Here is an 18,964-nt window from a genome sequence, read left to right on the forward strand (position 1 = left end):
AACTTCTGCCCTTAGGTTATCCACACACCTCAGCCTCCCAAAGTTCTGGGATTACAGGCATGAGCCACCGTGTCTGGCCAAAGGGTCTTTATTTTTAATTTCGAGAAAGAACATTCTGCCAAAATCAAAAGTGTTAGGAATTGTTGAAACTGCAGAACACACAATATAAATGCAGGCACTCTGGTTGTAATATTTCAAAGTAACTATCTTGGCAAATTCAATTTTAATTTTTTCCATTTGCCTTTTTTATGATTTTGCACAGAGCAGCAGTGATCATAATTCTGGAGGGTTACTTGAGAATTGTTTTTATTCCTTTGGTGTGTCTGCCACACTGGATTTTTCACCCATCTTTTAATGTGATTGGTGAAATGCAAACAAAGCCAGTAGCTGTATTTGGCCTCTGAAATCTTGTGTCTCAATGGGCAGTTGCTATATCAATTACAGGATGAAAAATGATGGACTATAATCCTTTCCCCCAAAGAATCTGCAGATCAGAGAACCATCTATGCTTTCGAGCATATGACAAAAAAAATTTAAAGTACTATCCTTTCAAACAAGAGAGTTTTACGATGTGGGAAATGTGATTTAAAACAGTTGGTTGTTACACAGCCTTTAGGACAAGCATGCTGTCCACTGTACATTTTGTAACTGGATTATAACTTATGCATTACAACTCAACTATGCTAGAAAATATGTTATTGTTCTCTATATGTTTTCAATTTGTTTTAAAGTCTCCAAATGAACTGAAGGTGGGGGAAGAATTGTACACTCCAACTCTTCAAGTTAAAATTGCCTTGGAGTAAATGCATGCTCTTTTGGTGAGTACTTCAGTTCTTCAAGGTACTCCCCACTCACTCCTTCCTCTTTCTTCCTCTTGAATGCTATAGAGGCACTGACAAGAAAAGGGGGTGCTCCATAGCACAATGGCATGGAGGAGGACCTGTGGTCTAAGCCATATGGCTTCTGCTCACCTGGGGGAAAGGGATAGATCAGTCCACCTGGTCTCTAGAAGTGAACCTCCTCCTTCCCTTATCTGTTGCTGACCAATCTCAGTCTGTGCCTTCAGTACCGGCAAATGACTCGGTGATTACATTCTGAAAGATAGCCCTGTCATTTTGCTGTTCGGCTCCTGCTCAAGCTACTGACCCTGTGAAACTCAGCTACAGCTCCCACCTAAACCCCAGCTTTGGGCTGCCTATTCCCAGCCTCTTGTAATGGGAGTCTTCCGACTTCCGAGCCATGGGGGTCCTTGGACTTCCACACCATGGCAATCTTTAGACAGGCCTGCCGATTCTTAATTCGCGTCACCTTTTCTGCTTGCAGCAGCCATGAAGATGCTTCTGGATCTCTTTAAAAGCATGTGAAGGCTGCTTCGGGCTATCAGTCTAGACACAGCGTGCAGCATATGAATGGGGCAGGGAGAAAATGCAACCACAGCACAAACTCTTGTAGCATTTCCTAAAACTTGGAAGTGTGTGGTTTTATCAGGGCATCCATCCTCTCTCCTCTCCCCTGTATCCCTGGACTAAGGCAGCATCCTGATATTATTTTATCCTTTCAGGAAGAGCTCTCTGCTTCCCCTTCTGTCTAAAGGGACTTACATCATCTCTTTCTCCTTTCCTACTTCAGCCCAACAGCCTGAAAGTCGATGGGAGAAATGCTGTAGGGCTGAGGCTGGGCACAGTGGCTCACACCTGTAATCCCAGCACTTTGGGAGGCCAAGGCAGGTGGATCACCTGAGGACAGGAGTTTGAGACCAGCCTGGCCAACATGGTGAAACCCATCTCTACTAAAAATACAAAAAAAGATTAGTCGGGCATGATGGCATCTGCCTATAATCTCAGCCACTCGGGAGGCTGAGGCATAAGGAATCTCTTGAACCCAGGAGGCAGAGGCTGCAGTGAGCTGAGATTGTACCACTGCACTTCAGCCTGGGTGACAGAGTAAGACTCTGTCTCAAAAATAAAAAAGAAAAAAAGAAAAAGAAATGCTGTAGGGTATAAATCCAAACCACTTAGAATAGAAACATGTGTCAGGAAGTTTTTTTTTTCTAAGTTATAGATGATCCCTGCCATATAATTCTGACAAAGTTTTCTATATACTTTCAGGTAACAAACAGCCAAGTCTCAAAAGGCTAGCAACCACTACAGCATTCATCCTTGCTAATACTCATACAAACATTCAGATTCTTCTGGCAAAGGGCAGGCAAGAACCAGTTTTCACAGCGCCTCACAATATACTGACTATATATATATATATATATACATATACACACACACATATATATATACATAATTTTTGCACATAAAAATAATCCAGGCTATATGATTATAGGCATATAAAATATTATTTGCACATAAAAATAGTCTATATTATTATAGTCTAATCCAAAGATTTTAGAGTAATAAGTGCAAAAGAAACATTCTTTGTCAAAATCAAGTCTGAATTCCAAAAGCTGAATTTAACCAATATAACAATTTCTTGTGCCATTTTTGTAAACCCACTGATGCTTTTATCTTTATCTGTATGATATATTTTGGTCTTGTCACTGCTTAACCAATTAAAGACTAGTAGGATGGTAATTAAGTGTTATTGGGCAACTGGCAGATAATCATATTAATAGAGCAGTGCAAAGATGCACTTTAAGATTCCTTAGAACTCATGCCTGTAATCCCGGCACTTTGGGAGGCCGAGGCCAGCAGATCACGAGGTCAGGAGATCAAGACCACCCTGGCCAATATAGTGAAACCCTGTCTCTACTAAAAAAAACAAAAAATTAGCCCAGCGTGGTGGCACATGCCTGTAGTCCCAGCTACTCAGGAGGCTGAGATAGGGGAATTGCTTGAACCCAGGAGGTGGTGATTGCAGTGAGCCGAGATTGTGCCATTGCTCTCCAGCCTGGCGACAAAACAAGACTTGGTCTCAAAACAAAACAAAACAAAACAAAACAAAACAAAACAAAACAGAACAGAAAAAACAGAAACCTTAGATCTTACCTCCTTCGTTGTAATAATTGTTATACATCCTGATTCTGCAGTCATGTGTTTGAATCCAGATCCTATATCTGAATCCTACGTAAGTGGGTGTTTGTTTCTTTGCTAATGCTTTCATGCTAATTATTGAGTGCTTTAGCATAATTAATAGCCAATACTATTGCCCTCTCTGACTCATGTGAGTCTTTCAGAGTCACTGATCTTAACGCAATGTTCTTATACATCCTGCTGCCCCTCCTGGCCCTCTGGCTCACACCTGGAGTGTCTGCCTGCACCTTGTAAGGGACAAGCCCAGGTGGGACCTGTTGCTGGGGTTGTCCTGACCATCACCCAGGTCTGCACATTGGCTGACCTTTGGAATGGAATATTTAGCTACCTGAGGATAAGGCTGGGTCTTTATTGTTTTTCAAGTTTCCTTCCTTCTAAATACACAAGAAAAAGAGTTAACATTTATTGAGAACTTATTGTGTGCAAAATACTTTACAGTAACTATGGCATTTCATCCTCACAACAAGTCCTTGAGGTATGTTCTACTAATATCCCTATTTTATAGCCAAAAACAGTGAGGCTCAGAGAAGTTAAGTAACCCATCTGAAATCACACAGTCAGCAAATAATAAATCTGTGATTTGAACCCATCTGACTCCAGGGCTCTTAGCTATTGAATTGGAACACAGAAAAGTTAAATAGTTTGTCTACAGTTATGAAACTAATAAGTGGCTGGGCTGGGATTCAAACCCAGGTCTTTTTCACCTCCAAACCTTTGTTTCTAAACCTACAGGACAGGGAAAAGGAATGAAATAGGAATGCTCACATTAGGTCTATGAGAGCAGCATAAATTCAGATGATCATAGCAGGAACTAGCCTAGAAACTGGATGGAAGGTTTATGAGAGCTGACCAAGCAGAGGTTCATTTCAGCTGACTGGATGGTGGAACTTACCAATCATAGAACTAGAGCTTTGGAGAGCATATGGTGAACCTGACCAATGAGAGCTGCATATTGTGACAGATGGGTGATTAAACCGGCCAGTCAATAACTGAGAAAAGGGGATTATTCAGTGAAACTGACCAGTCACAGAGTCACAGGAAAGCCTGCATCTCTGTCTTGGGAACTTGCTCCTCGGAGAGGTGATCTGACCTAATGGCAAAAGGCCACTCTGAGCTCTGCCTGGCGCCAGGGTTCCAGGAAACAGGTCTGAAGCCATTCCTGTGCCAGCAACAACTGCCAGCACGCCTTTGCTCATAGATCAGCCATGAGGTCAACGGTTTGAGTGACTCACCTCGTGAAAATGAGGCGGCAGTGTTGGGCCTTACTGTTTCTCTGTAAGCATTTAAATTGATTTTTCTGCCTGGTTAAATTCCCCCGCTTTGTTTTTATACAGAGGCTTAGGATGAGGCTGGATACCAGGTCCAAAGATACTACCAGGTAAAACAGCCCTCCTGCCCCGTGTCCTGCAAGATCCAGGCTCTGTGACCAATGAAACTGACTAATTGAAATCGCGGTCAGGTGTCAGTCATCCCAGGGACAGCCTTGCTGATAGTCACTGCTTGAGACAACCCCACTAGTCAACTGGCAGTCCGGGGAAGCCATCACCAAGGGCCTAGGGACATTTCTAACCACCTCCTAAATCACCATATTGAGTGAGGATCCCACCCACTGCCACAAATGTCAAGAAATCACATGTCTTCAGGCCGCCACAAACCATGTGATGCCTCTCTCTTGGAAAGAAACTTCAGGAGCTCCAGGAGTTTGATATAGGGAGAATCTCCAGAGAAGGATAGGAGGCCCCAGCTGCTACATCCCTTAGAATTTACCTTGTGTGAAGTTTTTTCCTACTGCTGTCACTGGGTGTCACTCCCTCCACCCCTCATGGAGCTGCTCCCCAATTCAAACAGCCCTCCTGGCACAGGCAAACCATCTTGGTTTGGGTTGCCCAGAAGGCAGAACCTGAGACAAGGACTTGTTGAATGTTATCTACTTGGAAGGTGATCTGAGGACACAGATAGATAGGAGTAGCAAGAGTGAGATAGGGAAGTAGGAAAATCTAAGATGAGGGTGTTTCCTTGGACTCATGTCTATAGGTGTAGGGGCTCAATTCTTCTGGAATCTCTGAAAAGTTTATAGAACGTCTCCTGCAGTGTGCACCTGACAGGTGATACCCAGAGTCTTTATCCACCATCTCCCCTTATTGGTTGAAAATTGTTTCTAGGGAAGTTAACTGCCTTGTGCCTCTAGGCAGCATTTGCAGGTTGTAAGCAAGCTTCTGTGTCATGAAAGAAACCTCAGATCAGAATCTGGAAAGACTGGCTACTATTTGCAGTAGGACATTGAGACTGAGTCCAAGCTTGCACAGAACTGTCCACTACTGCTGTGGCTGAAATCAGGGGCAGGCCAGGGGTTTGTGGTGCAACACCAGAGGCTACACACACTCAACGGAACCTTCCTAAACAATTTTCTGAACTCTGAGAGCAAACAATAGGGAAATAAACTCAAAGGGAGCAAGAAACAGGAACCAGTGTATCTCAACCAAACTGGGATATATGGTATTCCACACTTCTACCCAAAAGGCATTGAAGAAATACCTACTGACTTTTGAATCCTATAAACTTGGGTTCAAATCCTGGCTCTGCCACTTGGTAGGTTAGTAGCCTTAGACATATCACCTGACTGCCCTAAACCTCCATTTCCTAAAGTGTGTAATAGGGATTAAAATACTTAACCTTACAAAATAATTGTCTGCAAAGCCCTTGGGATATAGTAGGTCCTTTCTCAGCAAATGACCACTCTTACTAAAGGGCAGGCACATTTTCACACCCTCAAAGACTCATACCAGAAGCCAGCTCTGAGCTCCAGGCTGCCCCTAAGGGAAGGTGGCCATTTCACCTTCTCTAGTTAAGAGCTGCTTGGCATCTCAGTACTTTTAAGACCAAGACCAGATAGCGATATGGCCCCCACTGTCCTTGCCCTCAGAACTCTAACAGAACCATTTCTTGCCCTAGAGATTTGGCTCAAACTATTTAGCAGGTACAGGAGAATTAGGTCTGAGTGAGATGCAAAAATATCCAGGCATTAAAAAATGGAATGATGTGGAAAAGATCAGTCTTTGGAGAACTATCTTGACCTTTCCCTCAACAACTGAAGAACAAAATGAAACTTTCCTCTATAAAGGTTTGTTTCATGGTCTGGGTTTCCATACTGCTGGGTGAAGCAAGCAGGACATGGTAAAAAGCAAACTCAGATTCCAGAGGAGAGTGTCTCCATGTGTCACAGCCAAACCATCTATGTTCTTGAATTGTACTAAAAAATGACAGTATCTATAAAAGATATTTTAAAAACTTATTACCCTTATTTCAATTGTTTCCATATTTCCATTCTTGCTACTCTCCAAATTTCTCCTTTAAATGACCTGAAATTCGACTTATTTAATCTGGGTCAAAGGATCATGTGCATTAGTCCAAAACCCTCCTTCCCCTGACCTCCTCTGCTTTGGGTGTCTGGGGTTGAGCAGGAGCCTCCATGTCTGATCCCATCATGCAGACAATAGGTCTGCAGACAAACTTCTCTAGGAGGAGCCAGGAAAAGAGTCCTGCACTAGGAGGAGAGAGACCGGGGCTCTGCTGTGAACAAGCATGTGACCTTAGGCAGGTGCCTCACCAACATAGGCTCCAGTTTTCTTTTCTTTAAGGTGAGGGGCTTAGACAGGAGGTGCTCTGAGAGTCTGCGGATGTTATCCTTGCAGGCTTAAACAGAGGTCCCTGGACAGCCAGGATGTTCTGAGCCCCACCATGGCGTCCCTGGCCTGGCTAGGGGCTCCCGCAGGGCAGGATCACGTTGCCCCAGATTCCAGGACTGGCTGCGGCAGAGACCCAGGATCAGGTGACAGATCCATCCAGCCTGGACTGGCTCAATCCCTCCACTACAGCCGCAGCCCTAGGGGCTGGAAAACCAGAGCTAATGCAAGCCAGCTGGAGGCCGGGACAAGATTGATGAAGGATAGGGAGAGGATTTGGCCAGGGTTTTTTTCAGTGCGGGAGGGTGGTAGAGAATAATTAGTCCTGCCTGCTTCCCAGAGGCCCTCAAGCTGGGTAAACTTCATTAATTGGGAACCCCCAGTGGGGAATTCCTGCTCATGACCCAGAAAAGGAAGAGCTCTTTAGGAGTTAATTAGTAGTGAAAGTGCCAATCAGGGAAAATGTTTAAACTATTAAATGTCTGAGCACCTGTTTACCTACAAACAACTGATACAGCAATTATCTGACCATCAAAGCAGGTCCTCTATGATAGTGATTACTAACCTCAGGAGAGCCTGAGGATCACCTAGGAACCTTGTTAAGCATCAATCTCCAATGCAATGATCCTGATTGGTCAGCAGGAGTGAGAAGCATTGCTCTAAACTGTCCACTAGCCCAGGAGTTCTTGCCTCAATCTCAGTGGCTCCATGTATCAATAAGCAAGAAGTACTATTACCACTAGTCTTTCTATAATTCATTCAGCTTTACTATGCCCCAAGAACAATGCTAGGCCTTTAGCATTCATTGTCTTTTAATCCTCATAGCAGCCACGTGTGATAGGTGTTATTACCTCTTGTCTACAGAAAATGATGTAATTGAGCTCAAAGAGGGGAAGAAACTCACTAGGTAAAATAAAGTTAGTAAGTGGCAGAGATTTTATTTGATCCTAGATATTTTGACTCCAGAGCCCAAATCTTCACTGCAATATTTTTAATGATCCCCAGTGTCTTTCCTGTCCTTTGAGTGATTAAGACAAGACTGCTATGCTTTTGAGGACAGTCATAGTGCTATTCAAGATATCCATAATACAGATGGGAAAACCAAGTCTCCAAAAGGGGACATTAATTGATTCAAAGAGTTCAGGCTTATGGCTCCCATGTTTGGGCCATTTTCTGTTAGACAAAACCATCACGTGGAATTATGAACTAGAAGGAAGAAGAGATGCTGGCCTCCAGTGCCAAATATCAATGTGTTGCACTGCTATTCAAGAAGCAGAGCAATTTAGTTAGGAGCACTGGGCTGTAATCATATCCATTCTACGAACCCCAAGTGTGACCTGAGACAAGGCACTCAACTTCTGTGGGTCTCAGTTGCCCCATCTGTCAAATGGAAATGCCACTGTCTAGTCTGCCTTCTGCCTTGTGAGTGAGAGTGAATGAGAGAAGAGTGCCATCATGGTGGAAGGGATCACTCCAACTGGTGTGTAACAGCTTTGACTTTAGGGGGCCTCTCATGCAACTACATGACAGCTTAGAGCTTGGCAAGACTTCCCTTTGGACCAGGGCCCCAGAGCCCAATATTCTCCTTTCTGGATTTCAGGAGGCTAAAGAAAACACTTCCCAATATTCTCCAGAAAGCTGGCAAGATGGTTGACCAGTTGGCCCTCTAGGCCTTCTTCCTGTGACACCTGGATTTGACCTTATTGACCAGACAGGCCTTGTAGCCCTATCCCTCAGACCAAGAGCAGCCTCCTCCAGAGCCACCCTTACTTAAGCGCACCATCCGGATGCCTGCCTAGTTCCCTTCCGGCCCTGATGGAGGCATGAGCCTCCCCCACCGCCTGCTCACTGCTCACTCCTCGGCCGCCAGCCCAGCAGCTGTTGCCTCAGATCAGTGTGGACCATCTAATCCCCTCTCCAGAGCCCTGGCCCCCTCCTCAGGCAGTAAATTATGGAGGATGTAAGAACAGAGGGCACCAGCGTCAGCAGAGCGGCATCCAAAACATCCTACCCAACCCGCGCCTGAGTCACAGGGCCCTGAATTGGCCCCTCTCCTCCTGAAGCAGGGGAGGAGGAGGCCAGGACAACCAGGCCTGTGGGAAGAGGGAAGCAAGAACCCAGAGGAGGGAAAGGGCAGGGGGCTTGTAGAGAGGAACCAGGCCAAGCTCCTAGGGGTGTTCCAGCTCAATCACTTTCACTGTGACTCTAGGAGACCCCAAATCTCTACTCCAGAGTGACACAAGACAGGGGACCTGGATGCCAGTTTCTTATTATGCCCTGACTTCCAATCCCATCTGTTTCACATGCCGCACCCACCCCAGACCATTGTGTCTCTATTCCTGAAATGGGCAGAGAATAGTCAACTGACAAGAGTCAGGAACACCTCATCCCGGGGCACATCCCAAATCCCTGTGTTGAGGGGCTGGGGCAGTAGAGGCATCTTTGGCAGCTAGCCTCACCTCCTGCCCCTGAGAGCATGGTCTATAGGACTGGCCTAAAATCCTATGACTCGCTGAATTAAAAACACCATCTAACACTCCCTATACAGACGGTATGCTGGGGCCCACACCAAGAGCTTTCCGATCTGACTCCGAACTATCAACAAACTGAAAATGCAGGAAGAGGTAGAAAGATGGCCAAATAACACTGGCATAGCATCCACAGGTATGACCCAGAAAGAAGGGCAATGCAGGGATGCTGCCCTGTTTTTCAGAGACGTCACCTGGAGGAGAGGCTGATGAATAATGTAGTGACAGAGATCGGAGTAGAATGATAAATCCCAGGGGCTTGAGATTTTAAGTCAGCAAAATCAATGCACCTTTCCAACTTCACCAAGATGTGGTAGGATAAGACTCGCCCCTCAGAAACAAAATAGAAATGTTCATGGGCACAAAGAAAATGAATTTGTTCAGGGGAAGGGAAACAATCCTATATGTCAAAAGCACCAAGGATTGTGTTTCAGGTTTGCTTTAAATGCCATTTATACGCTGATGACTGTTAAATGGCTATCCTCAGGCCAGATCTCTCAATCAACTCCAAACTCGTATCTATTAGCCTATGTGGTATCATCACTTGGATATCCAATAGACCTCTCAAATTTAACCTATCCAAAACTAAATTCCTGATCACCCACAAACCCACTATATATACAGCCTTTCCCATCTCAGCTTATGGGTAACTCCCTCATTCATGTGGCTCAGGCAAAAACTTTGGCACTATGTCTTAATCTTTTCTTTGTCTCCCCTCTCTACTCCTAACACGTCTACTCTGTCATGAGATTCCATTAGCTCTGCTTTCAAATACTATATCGAAAAGCTGGCTACTTCCTACTCCCGCCCCTGTTACCATGGTCAACCAAGCAATGGTTGTCTTGCAGCTGGGTTAGTGCAGTACAATCCCTCTCTACAAGCCCTCTTGCCTCTGCCCTTGCCCCAACCTCACACCCCCACCCCATCTATTCTCAGCACAGCAGCTAGAAGAATCCTTTTAAAAATCTAAGCTAGGGTTCGTAACTCTTTGCTCAAAGCCTCCAAAGACCCTATTTCACTCAACCTAAAAGCCAAGGTCCTGGCAATGACTGCAAGGCTCTGCATGGTCTGGCTCTACTAACACTCGGACCTCATCTCCTCTACTCTCCTCCTTGCTCTGCTCCAGGTGCACCAACCTCCTCGCTGTGTCTCAAGCGTAACAGACATGATCGTGCCTTAGGACCTCTGTTGTAACTTTTCTCTCTGCCAGGAACGTTCTTCTACCAGATATCTACCTTCCCAAATACTCACTGTCTTCAAGTCTGCTCAAATCTCAGCAAGCCTTCCCTGACCACACTTTCACTGCAGTTGAACCTTCCCACCTTCTGGATCCCAAGCTCCTTTACCCTGGTTTGCTTTTTCTTTTCTTTTTAAATTGCATAACACCAACACTCTGCAAGTATATAATTCACTTTTGTATTAACTTTATGCTTCTTGACCACTCTCCCACCTAAAACATAAGCCTCATAGGATCTGTATGTTGTTCACTGCTGTGTCCTCAGGGCCAAGAACAGAACTTGGCCCATTCATGAATGAATGGAATCAATCAATCAAAGTTGTAAAGTGGAGAGGAATGTCCTCTAAAGCTCCCCTGGCCAGATCAAAGAAGTGGAGTTTGAGATATCGAAACATGTCCTAGGGCTTGCCCAGAAATGTATTTTAAGAAGTGATGAGGTCTCCATCCATCTGGATGTCCTGCTACAAGGGACTTGTGGCTGAATATCAAACATATCTCAGACCTTGAGGCACCTTTAATACAACCATACTTGTTGCTGATCAAATGGAAACTAGCAAAACACCAGAAGCAACTTATTACCAATATTCGTCTGGTTCACTCCATGTCTGCTGCACTGTTCATACCTTCATAACTGAGTAAACTGCCCTTGTTCTTGACTTAGCCCTGTGCCTCAACTTTAGATGTCTGTCCTCACACTCGCAGCAGTACAGATCTGCCTTATGAGAATGTCATTTATTGCCTTCTTTGGCCACTCAACTCAAATGGCTTATTTTTTTTTTAATCAACTTTTGCTCCATTTCCATTTTTACCACCTGGGTAAAAGAAGGCACTTAGATTAGTTTTCTATTGCTTTGTAACACACTACCGCAAATTTGGTGGCCTAAAATAATACCCACAAAACATCAATTGTAATTAAGGAAATGCAAATCAAAACCATGACGTGATTCTACTTTATACCCACTGGCATAGTTCTAATAAAAAGGACAGATATAGCGAGTGTTGGTGTGCATGTATTCCCACTGTACACTCCTGGTGGGAGCTTAAACCAGTGAAGTCACTTTGGAAAACAGTCTCACCCTTCCTCAAAAAGTTGGACATAGAGTTACCATATGACCCAGCAATTCCACTCCTGGGTATATACCCAAGGGAATTGAAGATGTGTGGCTACTCAAAAGCTTCTCACAAATATTCATAGCAGCTTTATGCATAATAGCCAAAAAGCAGAAACAGCCCAAACCAAATGTCCGTTAACTGATAAATGGAGAAATATAATGTAGTATATCCATACAATGGAATGTTATTCAATCATAAAAAGAAATGAAGCACTGATCTATGCTACAACTTGGATGAACCTTGAAAATGTGCTAAGCAAAAGAATTCAGACACAAAAAGCCACATATTGTACGATGCCATTTATGTGAAATATCCAGAATAGGCAAATCCACAGAGACAGAAAGTAGATTAGTGATTTCTGGGGCTGGGGGAATGTAGAGTGATTACTTAATAAGTATGGGCTTTGTTTGGGGGCAGAGGCAATGAAAATGTTCTGGAATTATATAGAAATGATGGTTGTACAATTTTATGGCTATATTTTAAAAACTACTGAATTGTCCACTTAAAAAATGCCCATTTATTAGCTCACATTTCTGTAGGTCAGGAGTCTGGGAGGGCTTGGCTGAATTCTAATTTCAAGGTCTCACAAGACTGAAATCAAGGTGTTGGGGGTGGGCATGAGACATATTGCAAGAATCTGCTTCCAAACTCGTTCACTTTGTGGGCAGATTACTGTCCTTGTGGTCATAGGGCTGAGGTCCCTATTCCTCACTGGCTGGCTGTCTCTCAGCACTTTAAGACTACTGGCATTCCTTCTTATATGGCCCTCTCTTTTTCAAACCAGCAGCAGCACATCAAGTCCTTCTTATGCTCCAAATCTCTCTGACTTCGCCTTCTGCCACCAGCCTAAGAGAGTTCTTTGCTGTTGGTGACTCAAGAGATTAGATTAGACTCCCTCAGATAATCTCCCCTCTCTAAGGTCAACTGTACCATACAACATAGCATAGCACAGTCAGGGGAGTATCATATTTACAGGTTCCAGTGAGTGTGGAGTCTTGGGAGCCATTCCTAGAAATTCTGCCATTACAGTATCTGAGAATTATTTTGGGTAGACTTGCTGACAATTTGATCTCCCGGAAGGAGCAAGCATTCCCAAGCACCTGTTCCATCCACATGCTGGAGGTTCCATGAGTTACTCCTTTGTCTCCATGGTCCCCAGGCCAGTGCTAGTACATAATGCGTGCTTCAGTGAGTGCTCATTGAATGTTTGCTAAATGGTTCCTACTCTGTAAGGGGTCATTCATTGTTTACCGGGAAGGCAGACCCATACAAAACCCAGGAAGCTCCGGAGGCTGAGAGCCATAAGAGGGAAGGTAAGCGTACATGGTGTGAACACTTGGGAGGATGTGACATGGGGAATGGCTTCTTCTGACCAGTTAGATGAAGACAGGTTAGATGAAGACAGGTTCCTTCTGACCAGTTATATAAAGAAAGTAGCCCAGTCATTTCTGAGCTTGTGCTCACCATAGGGGTTATCCATAGGTGTTATTCATAGGGGTTATCCATAGGTGCTCACCATAGGGGTTATCCACATGGGATATATGCCAAGCATGTCCCCATTTTTGGAAGGCAAATGTCAAAAAGTGGGGGGAGGAGATAAATAGGCTCCTGTGAGAAAATGTGCTATTCAAGAATAAAATAAGTTTAAATTTTAAATGCAAATGATTCCAAGAAAGAAGAAAAGTGTGGGACAAGCCAGGGGTAGGGGGGATAGTAGCCCGAGAGAACAATACAGAATTATATAAACTCTGCAGAGTGTCCTCTGATGCTCGCATTCATTCTTTCAGCAAATATCTACTGAGCGCTAACCATCTACTGAGGGCACTGTGTTAGGCACAAGAGCACATGGAGAAGCCAGGTGGGAAATGTGGTAGGCAGCCTCTACGATGGTCCCCAGTGATCCTCGCCTCCCATCACACTGTAATCACTTCCCTCTGATTATGAGTATCAGCAGAAGTAGTGGGTTGTCACTTCCACAATTAGGTTATAAATAGACGCGGCTCTGTTTAGGGTGCACGCTCTCAGTTCACTCACTCTAAGAGAAGCCAGTTGCCATGTTGGGAGTTGCCCCATGGAGAAGCCCACATGGCAAGGAGCATCAGCTCCAGCCAAAAACCACGTGAATGAGCTAGACATGGATCCTCCCCTGGTGAAGCCTTGAGATGACTGCAACCCCAGCCAACACCTTCACTGCAGCCATGTGAGGGACCTGAGCCAGACTGCAGCTAAATTGCTCCTGGATTCCTGACCCATAGAAACTGTACAACTATAAATGTGTTGTTTTAAGCTGCTAAATGTAAGCAGCAATAGGTAACTAACATAGGAAAGATTATAAAAGAGATTATAATACTCTCTAATAGTTACAATAAAGAATATATAGAGACTATATACCAAAATCAGAGACAGGACAAACACCTGAAGCTGAACCAAAGAGATGGCTTCAGAAAAGGGAGCAGGAAGGGAGATGACCCCAATGGAGTGAGACTTAGGAAATTACTAATGGCAGCAAAAAAGGATTTCTTGTTTTGTTCAGGGTAAGAAAAGGAACAAAGAAGGCTTCTGTTGGGGCTGAGAGTGGTAGAGAAGCAGAACTCTCCAGCTTCATCTGCAGCTATTGTCTTCATATTGAGGTCCATGAGCCTCAAGCTGCGGCATTCCTTTCTCAAATGTGGCCACGAATGGAATTAGGTTTGGTTGGAGTAGACTGAAGAAGGAGACGTGGGGAGAGATTGTCCTAGAGCTCAGAGCTCTGCCAAGTACATTTTTCTCTTTAGGCCCGAGAAATCCCACTTTGAGTCCTGGGAGCACGTGAGGTGAAATGGAAGTTGCTGGTGACCTTTGAGATCTGAGGGATGGGAGATGGCAGACATTGCCTTCATTTCCAGAAAGAATAAGGTGGATCCCAAGACACACAGATCAGGGTGCTGATGTTGATCTGGGGAGAGGGTCTAGAACAGATTCCAAAGGGATGATGTGTGAGCTCCAGGACCCAGCCCAGAGTTCTCTAAACAACTTAGGCCTACCCTTACCTGTTTTCTTGGCTTTTAAACAGCAAAGAATGAACAATCATTATCAAGATAAAGGTAAGGCTGTGAAAATGGCATGTCCTGATTTCATCTGGGCAATGGATACAGCCTTCATAAGTGGAAGAAAAATACAATCAGGATTGTTTGTAACCATTTGAATAGTTATGGCCAGAGATGACTAAACGAACATTATCAAGGTATTCCCAGGAGACCCTCAGTCCCTCCTGGATACTACTACTAACAGTTAACATGTATTGTGAATTTCCATGGTACTGATAACTGTTCTAAGCACTTTCCATGGATCTTCTCATTTGAGTCTCAAAATCCTATGAGATACAATCAGCTCCATTTGACAGATCAGGAACATTAGGTGCAGGAAGTTTAAGTAACTTCACAAGGTTACACATTAGGATATCACAGAGCCAGGACAGGCATCCAGTGATCCAGACTTAATGCCTTTGCTTTAACCATGTGGTCCTATTGCCACAGAGATGGCAATGCCAATATTCTCCACCTGGAGAGAAGCAACTTGGCTCAGCCTGCATGAGTACGAAGCAGGCTCAGATGCGGGGTGCGCATGCATGCAGCCCTATATTAGCATGTGACTATGTGAATGTGCATATGCATGATATGTGCGTGCTGTGTGCTCCGAGCCAGGATGTTGCTGGGAAAAGCTGAAGGGAGAGGAGTGGGGCACTGGGAACAGTGCCCAGGGTGTTGGGAAGCAGCAGGAAGTTGGTCAGTGGGTCAGGCAGCCGGTCACCCGAGCAAAGAGGGTGACAGGTGGGCAGGGCTGTTGGGGAGGACTAGCCGGCTCCCACCTGCTGGGGCTGTCCATCAGCACTAATACTGGCAGTGCCTGAGGCCAGGACCCCCAGCAGGCCAGCCTCAGAGACACACCCTTCTAGGAGACATCCTTCCCAAGGTGGCAGAGACACCAAGTCCTGGCCCAGACCTAAGCAACCAGGTTCCACCCTGTTCCCTCTTACCCACCCTACGCCAGCGGCTAAAAGCTGCCTTGGCTAGCTCAGACCCTGAGAGCTAAGGGATGGGAAGGGTTCCGGTGGGGACACATGGCCAGTGGCTGTTCTTCCATATTCATCTGTCTTTAATATTCAGATAAATGGAAGTACATGACCTTGCTAGTGTTTTGGGGTAGGAAAGGCAAGAGAGTCCTCAGAAGTCATCTAAATCATGCCTTTTTATTTTTCAGATAAGTAAAACTGTGGTTCAAAGAGGCCCTGGGACCACCTGCGAAGATCCTGGGATTCATCAGGGGTCTGGTAAGAGCCAGAAGATTCGAACTGAAGTTTGGCTGCCTGGAGGGGAAGGGAGTCTTGCCTGGGTATGTCAGCAGGCGGAGGCTGTGAATAAGTGTGGTGGGTGAGGAGATGAAATTTGGGGCTTCACAAATCCAGGTAGGGAGGGGGCCAAAGTCTGGCCAGCTGAGCAGGGCACAACCCGCAAGTGAGAGGCATGGAGAGTGAGGGAGCTGGAGCCGAAGTCATGATCTAGTGGAGGGGCAGGCACAGAGCTGGCAGGTGGTAGCACCAGGGCAGGGCTGGGCGCTGCAGGTCCAGCGTTGGAGAGTCTGGGATGGGGCTTGTGACTCCAGCGGGCCTGAGGACAGAGATGGAGGCCGGTGGGCAAAGCGGGGAGGATCTGGGCCGCGGCCGTGGGGGTGCTGGGGAGAGACGGGGGTGCGAGCACAGGGTCAGTGGGCGGGGAGGGACTGGAGAGCGCTGGGCAGGGCGAGGAGGTGGGAGCCGCGCTAGAGCGTGGGGAGGGGCCCCGCAGTGGGCGCGCGGCCTTAGAGAGGGGCCGGGGGCCGGGGCCGGGCCGGGGCTGCGGTGAGGGGAGGCGCGTGGCCGGCCGCCCCCAGCTGTGGCGTCGTTCAGGCCCGGCTTAGCGGTGCCGGGGCGAGGGATTAGGGGCAGTGGCCGCACCTGGCGGGGCGGCCGCAGGGCTAATGCTGTGTGACCGCCGCGGCCCCGCCCGACAACTGGCTTCATCCCGCCCTGGAGGGCTGTGGGCTCGTTAGCCCCGCCGGCGTGTGCGCGGGGTGCGGCTGCGGGCAGCGAGTGCACGTGTGTCGCGGGGGGCCCTGCGGCTGGCGCTGACGGCCACCGGCTGCGCCCAGCTCCAGGGGGTCCCAGGAGTGAGGCTGCCCCAGGGGCAGTGGGGGCGGGGGAACACTTGATTGTGTGCCCTGTGAGCTCTTGTCACTGTATGATGGTGTGGTCCCGGGGGTCTGGGGGTGTCTCTCTGATATGACAATCCCTGTTATCACCCTATGTGGACCGTGTGTCACTGTCCAGGACCTTAGCCCATATTCGGAGTATCTATGTAACCAGACTGTCTATGGGACACCTCCATATTCTGAGTGTGTTTAGGGGTTTTGGGAAGAGCTTCCACCTTCCTTGGGACCTGCTGCTCAAGTTCCTTCTGCAGACACACCTCTGGGGCGCAAGACCCCCCACAAGCTCCTTCCCAGCAGCAATGTCTCAGCCATCCATCCTGCAGGGCCTCAGACCTCTGGTGCTGAGATGGAGACAGTGCCTAAGTTCTGGCACCTGGATTCCTGCCCTCCTTAAACTCAGGCCTGCTGCCTAAGCCCATCCTCATCCCAGGCCTAGCTCAGGGCCCCCAGACATGCTTTAACATGCCCCCTTTCCTACCAAAATAATAGGATCTGAATAAAATTTGTGTTAGAACTGAGAAGTTTTATCTAACCTTATAGATGAGCCCCCAGGCCTTTGCACCTGCTGTTCCCTCTGCCTGGAAGGACACTCACTTCCCTTTTCCTAGAGCTCAGGAGCCACCTCCACTGGGAAGCCTTCCCTGCAGCAACACACTCCACACCATCCTTCCTTTTCCTTGCGGAACCTTGGATCACACCTGCTCCGGCTATTCTGATGTCATCTCCATCTCCTGGAGACAGTTGCTGCATGGGAACAAAGGCAGGGCCCAGACGAGGTCTGGAGGGATAAGCGGCAGGGATCTGGGCACTGAGCTGAGGCACTGGGCAGGCAGAGCCATTGCCCTTGCCCCTACCATGAACCCCTACAGAGATGCTGCTAGAACCTTGCTTTCTAAGGGGTAGGAGGGTCTGGCTGCCTCTGCCTCTACTCACTCCTCCATAGACACACAGGCCTTCTCTCCATCCAGGGAGCACATAGCTGCCAAGAGCAGTCCTGCCCCCACACCAGGCTCCCCAGCAGTGAGGAGCTGGGCTGGGCTGTCCTCACCCGCCCTCTTGGCCTCACCCTGGCCCTTCCCTGGCCCTGCCTCGGGATGCCAGGACCCATAGCAGGTGCCTGGACAGGCTTGGGGATGGAAAGGGGGCTGGGCACAGAAGGCCAGCCTCTGGCCAAGAACAGAACTCATAGAGAAACAAGTTCCAGAATCCTCTTCATCCTCCTTTTCCCCACCCACTCTTTAGTTTTGTTAATAAATACAGCTACCATATACTAAGCACTTATTGTCTTCCTTTGCACAGTATTTGACACTGTATGTGCATTGTCTGTTTAATCCTAAATCAATCCTGAAACGTAGATATTACCATCCTCATCTTTCTGATGAGGCAATAGGAATTCAGAGAGGCTATATCCCTTGTCCAAGGTCACCTGACTGGTCAGTGGCAGAGCCAAGATTCACACCCCACATCTTTCCATGCCCTTGTCCTCCAGTGCTGACCTCAGGTGCTGCTCTCCTCACCCTAGGTGGTGACTCTGTTATACCTCTGCCTCCCACATTAGCGTGGGAGCTGTGGGATAGCAAGGACTGTCCTGTCCTCTCAATGAAGGAATTCCCAATGAAGGAATGAAAGAATGCTTGCGGAATATTAACTTGACTGTTAGAGGGCACAGCAGGGTAGTTACACACATGGGCTCAGGAGCCCAAGTGCTGGGGTTCAAATCTCAGCTCTTACTTGCTCTGTGACCTTAGGACACTAATATTTCTGTCTCAGTTTCCTCATCTATAAAATGGGCATGATAATAATATGCTGGTGTTGAGGAGACTGACTTAGGAAAAGTTCCTGTCCTATAGTAAGTAGTGCATGTGTTAGATATGACTCTTAGTATCTCCCACTAGATTAGAATGGGCGCACTCTCTGCTTGTATCCCCCGCACTTAGCACACAGCTTGCCTGTAGTAGGTCCTTCCCTTCCTCATCTATAAAATATGACTAAAAATATCCATCTGGCAGGATTAAGGGGATGTATGTAAAGTGCCTGGCACAGAGCAGAAGTTGGCGTCAGTAGTAGCACCATTTGGGGGTGGGCTGTTGGTAGGATAATGGGGTGGGGGTAGAACCAGGTTGGGCTCTCCTGAAT

At 46.9% G+C, this 18,964-nt stretch overlaps 1 long non-coding RNA gene across 1 annotated transcript in view; it reads right to left on the minus strand.

Annotated features, from left to right (window-relative positions):
• LOC134759330 (uncharacterized) overlaps positions 1-17,640 on the minus strand; it is a 52,650-nt gene extending 35,010 nt beyond the window's left edge. Inside the window, exon 1 of the long non-coding RNA XR_010135444.1 lies at positions 17,423-17,640. This is a non-coding gene — a long non-coding RNA (uncharacterized lncRNA). The remainder of the gene's footprint in view (positions 1-17,422) is intronic.
• Between the last annotated feature and the right edge of the window lie 1,324 nt (positions 17,641-18,964).

This window comes from Gorilla gorilla, chromosome 9, assembly GCF_029281585.2.
Source record: "Gorilla gorilla gorilla isolate KB3781 chromosome 9, NHGRI_mGorGor1-v2.1_pri, whole genome shotgun sequence".
In the NCBI taxonomy this organism is placed as follows: Eukaryota; Metazoa; Chordata; class Mammalia; order Primates; family Hominidae; genus Gorilla; species Gorilla gorilla.